Raw genomic sequence first — 5,950 nt, forward strand, 5'->3', positions numbered from 1 at the left:
GATGCAGTGTCACCTTAAATTTTGTGACAAATAGAAAAGAGGAACTTTCTAGAATTTTCTATTTCTTGCTGCTACCTCATTTCACAGAGAGACATTTGTTCTGAGTCCTTAAAACTTTGGATTGTCTTGTCATAAGTCACCATTCTTTGCTTATCTTTATAAAGAAAGATTTCTTTTGCCTGGTTTTTGAGTTATCATGGTTTCTGTAACTAGATCAATATTTCAGGCAGAGACTAAAGGATATAGGAAAAGTTGAGAGCTCTGCACTTGCTCTGTGAGATTGATTGCCTAGCAGAGCGGCTGTGGAGGAAGCAGGGCCAGGGCCCTTCTGTGGAGGTGCTCTCCCCTGTCTGAGAGTGTCTCTCCACACTTCTGGGAGCAGAGTTTCCTTTCTCTGCAAGGTATGGCTGCTGGCAGGGTCCAGATGTGCCCTCCTGCCACCTCGGTCCCCAACCCAGCCCTTCTAGCTGGGGAACAACACTGCAGGTCTATGGAGTCTTTCCTAGAGAGTTCTCAAATGCACTTTCCTTCTTTGATGGGGAGGTATGGTTAGGGTCAGTCCTGAGTTTCCTGTTCTGAGGATGCTACTGTAGGGTGCAGCTCCAACTTTGGGTTTTCACGACTTTCTCATGTCTCTAGTCCTTTCCATGGGAAGCTTGGTAGTAAGGATGGGGAGATACGGCAACCATGAGCCCACTAAAGGCACCAGTGCCCAAACCCACCTAAGAATGAGGAGGAGGGGCTGGGTTGGGGGGAGAGGAAGTGCCTCGCCACCCGCTGCTGCCCCCAATATGTAAGAGAGGCTGCTGCTCCTCAGCCCCGGGAGGGTCCTGAGCCCACCCAGCCCAGCACAGGGGAAGAAGGGCCCCGTGGGCAACGTGGCCCAGCTCTCCTAAAGGAGCTGACCCGTGGGGTCTGAGCAGGAGGGCTGACTCCAGCCTCTGCCACTGAGACCATTACTGCTTCCAGTGTCCACTGGGGCCCAAGTTCCCCAACTTGGAAGGAAGGAGGGTGGGAGTGATCAGGCTCTCCGGCAACACCTTCCGGCGCAACTAGGGACCCCAGCACTCATCGCAGCTCCCCCAGCCCAGCTCGCTACAGCAACAACATTTTCCCCGTCTCTGTAGGGAGAGCTGGTGATTCTTTCATTAAGAAACATTTTTATGTTGGCCTGTCTGACTCAAGGTGCAACAGAAGGCAAAGACTAGCGATTTTCACATCACGGCGAAAATAAAATTTCCTCTGGACAGTCAACAACACCCTGAGAGCAGGAAGGTAAATATGTACTTTCTCCTTGTCCTTTCTCATTTTCCCCTTTTGTGTGTTAAGAAGCCCCTGTTTTGCGTGGCTGGCAGGAAGGCGTTGCGTGGGAACGCCTGCAAATCTGCAGGACCCGGAGAGTGGGGGGCAGCGGCATTCTTGATCTCACTCCTATCGATCGCCTCTAATGAGCGCCCGTGCAGCTGCGGCTAATGGTGGTGCGTCTGGTGTTAAGGGCAAGTGTGGGAGAAGATTATCAACCCAAGGGGCTTCACAGTTGCCGGACGGCCCAGAGCCCTGGGGGCGACGATGCACTTGAGAGGTCACTGAATCAAATGAGAGAAGATTCAGTGCCTGCCGCCTGAAGAAATGCAGCAGGGCTGGAATTTTTTTTCCAACAGAGACTACAGGCATCAACAAAACCGTTACCTTCTGCTAGTCATTAGTCCCTGACCCTTTGCCGGATAAGAAGGCTCCTACCGGAGCCGCCTCGTCCTAATTATGACTCATCAGACGGCAGCAATCCTACCCAATTAGTGAGGCTTAAGCGAGGGGCACTTGATGGAACAAGGGTCCGAGCCCCGTGTGAACCAGGGAAGCCTGAAGGCCTGATCCAATGCCCTCCACCCTGAGTCTGCTCTTACCTGGGGGGCCAGGCTGCCATTTGATCTGATGCGCTTGATATTTCATTCACTGTGTTGCTCGCCACCCCCCTCGGAGATCTGACAGGGGCCAGACGAGTGGCCATAAGAGGTGCTGAGGCCAGTGGCCTTCAAGGGACAGCTAACCGGCAGATCCCACAGAATGCTTGCAGTGAAATGTCAGCACAGAAAGGGAGCCACAGGTATTAGACAAGATAAAAAAAAAAAAAATGACTGTCAAATGCCTTCAGGGGTCAGGCATGTTGCACATTCTGAACTTTAATAGCATAATGGAGTAATTGCAGCTGGGAAAAGAACTCAGACCCAGCAGGAAGGGCGAGCGCACTGAGGCTGGGAAATGCAGGCGGCGGGGAGGGGGCAGGGAGTGACAACGCATGTCCCCTGCTTTGCAAAAATGCCCAAATCACTATTTATTTTAACGCTGTAAATAAGAAATTTAAATATTACCCTAGTTCCATAATAAGTAACATGGTAACGTGATACCCTGCAGTTATAACAAATTATTTATTAGGTTTTTTAAAATTCTAAGGCAGCATCTTTGTAACTGGCAGATTTACATTGGGTCAGATCATTAAAAATATGGGTGTGGATTGGCCCCGCCGTGTGAGGGAACATTGATCTCTGAAACACGACTGACAACCACGTTCTCTTTGTCAGCTTTTTCTACAGGAGCGGAAAGGTCTTTAAAAGTGGTCACCCCACAAAAACGCCACACACACCCAAAACCCACCCTGTATGCTTCCAGCCCCTCTTCACATGTTTAGCAGAAGGAGAGATAAAGAACACAAAACACCTGGGCTGGTTGCCCAAGAAGCCCCTTCAGCTGTAAGCCCTGGTGTGTACACATTCGAAATCATGCTGCTGTTTGTTTCCAGGGCCCCTGCAAGGCAGGTTGGGGAACATCGAGTTTAGTAAAGACCATGATCAACTTTCTCAGGACCCGACATCATGAAGGGCATTAACCTTTACTGATGGAGCGTAAAAGATAGTGGGGGCTGAGCTGGCCATTATTAATGAAGATGGGCCTTCTTATGAATATATTAATTAAATTTTTATTTCTTAATAAGATCCTTACATATCTAGCTTAGGAGCCCTTTCTTTAGCTCAATGTAAGATACCACTGAACTTACCAAGAAAGAGAATCAGGGACTCCCCACCTCAGAGGTTCGGACAAAGTCAGAGAATATTGTGGGCCAGCACGTCTGTGATTACGAAGCAAGCATGAGCGACAAGCAGGGCTATGGATGCTCACAAGGGGAGTCCTGGGTGCTGAGACGATCAGGGAGGACAAGCAGTGAGCACGTGGGCAAAGCAGATCAGGCTTAGGAGCAGGCAGAGGCTGGGAAAGCCTCCATGTGCTAGCACAGAACAAGCTGAGGTGTGGGGCCAGGAGCACTTGAGGAGGGCATTAGATGGTACGTAGAGGGTGTTCCCAAACATACCAACAAAGATCACACACCCACAGAGCAGGACGGATCAAATATGGAAAGAAAAACCCATGACTGAGCTCTTTAGTGTGTGTTTCTCTTTATTTGTAAGCTTTCTATAATGCACATATATTACTCTTAGAATAAGAAATAAAAGTTTATGCAAAAAACTACCCAAACTGTGAATGGGCACATTCAGCTGCATAGAAGGACAAGTGTGAGGTCAAGAGGCGGCTGCAGCCAGAGGTCGGAGGCCTGGAGAGTCAGAGAGAGGAGTCACAGCACAGCCACAGGCTTTCCCAGAGGCAGGCTTAGCATTGCATGGGTCAGGGAGCCCCCACGTGGCAAGGCTCTGAGTCTTGTCCTATTGTAGATTCAGCTCATTCCAAAGCTGCTACCCCATGGCTGCCACTGAGTGACTTGGGCTCTGTCTACCCTGCTGCAGAGAGCAGGGACACAAATGACCACTGGAAAGAATGAAGTTGGTGTCATGTGCGGTGTTTCTAATCAACATGTGGAAAGCGGTAAGTCAGGTTCAGGTTTGTGGTCTGTGCAGAGCATCTCCACATGCCTAGTGCTGAGCTGGGCATGGGAGCTCATGGGGTGGGGAGTGGGGGCTGCAGGAGTGCGAGGCCAGGTCTCTGCCCTCATGAGCCTGAGCTGTCTGAGGAAATTTGCATTCTCCACGCTCCTTCTGGTTCAATGAGCCAGGTAAACCCCCATGTTGGTCCAAATCTATGATACAAAACCCCACTGGGCAATTAGATTCTCATCTGCTAGAGCTCAAAATGACCCAGGGCTCTGTGGGTCCCTGAGCTCCTAGGTGACCACAGTCCTCATGAGTCCTCCTGTGTGCAGAGATACATCATCTCAGACCTAGTGCAGGGGGGCTCCCATTCCACAGAGAACACAGCATCAGAGTCTGCAATAGACTTACAGTTTGTGATCACACACCAAATGTCACAAGGCTAATTAGAGGAAATAATCTATCCAAAAGCAGTCCTTGCAAACCAGGAGATGCTTGGTCATGTAACAATGAAGAGAGCTGCTCTGGGTCTTGCAGAGGGGTGAGCTCCTGATCCCAGCTCAGCGAGATGAATGCCAGTTAGGCTGAGCCAGACTGCCTGGGCTGCTCTCTCCAGCTACAAGCCACACATCCCTGCCCATGCTGGCCTGGAAAGACACGGTAGATGTTGAAGGCCACTGAAGGGGCCCCTTGCCTTCCTTAGGATTCTGTCTTCCCTCTCTTCAATATATTCTGCAGCCTGGGACATCACTCATTTGACTAGTGGCAACCATCAAGGTACAGGTGTGGTCTTATCAGGAGTGGCACTTAGGTAAACGAACACCCAGTGGAAGAGGATACAAAGGCCACAGCAAGACAGCGATGGAAGGGAACCAGAGACTCCTGTGCTGACTTCCCAAGCTGAGTCAGGGAAGCACCCTCCTGGACATGTGAAGATGAGTCACAGGACATCCGCAGGACAGGCTGCAGTGGTGCCTCCCCTCACCTGGGCCAAGACCAGCCAAAGTTCAGTTCAAGGGTGATTGTTGGAGATGCCCAAAACAGGTGAGGTGGACACCGCAACAGTGAGTCCCTTGTGCACCTGGTAACTGCAGAATGTCCCTTCCCAACCAGAAAGAAATGGATCAAATAATACAGGAGCCAGGAATTCCCAGCCACAAACCCACACTTATGGCATGCAATGGAGACTTTCTCTTCCGATTTCTCACTCATGTGAGCCCCCAGTCCTACTTTAATGACAAGTTAATTAAGAATTGAATGAATCTAAGAAGCTATGATCATATAGAGCTTGTCTTCACCAAGAAGGTAGCTAGATTTCAAGATCCTGAAGGGATTCCATTGTGCATAGAACTTTTTGGATGGGATAAAATTTTCACAACAGAACGCATCTATTGTCACTTTATTCTTGATCTTTTCATTTTGTGGTATTGTAAAACCATAGAGAATCAAGGAATCTTAGCTCTGGAAAGAACATTAGAAGCTAACCAACCCAATTCCTTTAGTTCACAAAAGGACTTGCCCAGGGTTCCCAGAGCTGGTTGGAGGCAGAGTGGAGGTGGTCACTGGTGTCTGGAGCTGGGATCCCCCCTGCCTGGCATAACCAGGAAGGCTTCCGACCTCTCCAGGACTTTATAACCGCATTTCAGAAGACATCTACAGTCTTGGGTCCAAACCCAATTGGCCTTGACATTGATCTCAGCTGTGCAACTTTCTGCCACCCAGAACTCTGCCCACTATTTTGGACAGGGAAGCTTCGGTAGGTCACGTGGTCCCAGGCTCTGGACCTACTGACCTCTCCATGTGTCCCTTCCACCTTCCTGTTCCCACGCTGTCTCTGATCCACATACGAGTCTCTGAACACTCAACAGTCCTTCCTGTTTCTGGACCTTGCTCACACATTCCCCTCTACTTGAATGTCCTTTTCTCTCTGCACAGCCTAGGTCCTTCCAAGTCTACAGGAACAGCCAAAAAGTGAAGTGTGACCTTCTCTAGGAAGGCTTTCCTGACACCTCATCCCTCCCTAGCTCCCAGCAAGCATGGATTCTCTGTAGGGAAATGATGAGCACTGCACTGAA

The 5,950-nt window shown here is 49.8% G+C and overlaps 1 long non-coding RNA gene across 1 annotated transcript; it reads left to right on the plus strand.

The window, feature by feature from the left end:
- Positions 1-224: 224 nt before the first annotated feature.
- Positions 225-3,842, plus strand: LOC129462508 (uncharacterized). The gene is made up of 3 exons (XR_008650870.2): positions 225-401; positions 1,128-1,275; positions 3,723-3,842. It is a non-coding gene; the product is annotated as an uncharacterized lncRNA (long non-coding RNA).
- The last annotated feature ends 2,108 nt before the right edge of the window (positions 3,843-5,950 follow it).

Source organism: Symphalangus syndactylus, chromosome 2, assembly GCF_028878055.3.
Source record: "Symphalangus syndactylus isolate Jambi chromosome 2, NHGRI_mSymSyn1-v2.1_pri, whole genome shotgun sequence".
NCBI lineage: Eukaryota > Metazoa > Chordata > Mammalia > Primates > Hylobatidae > Symphalangus > Symphalangus syndactylus.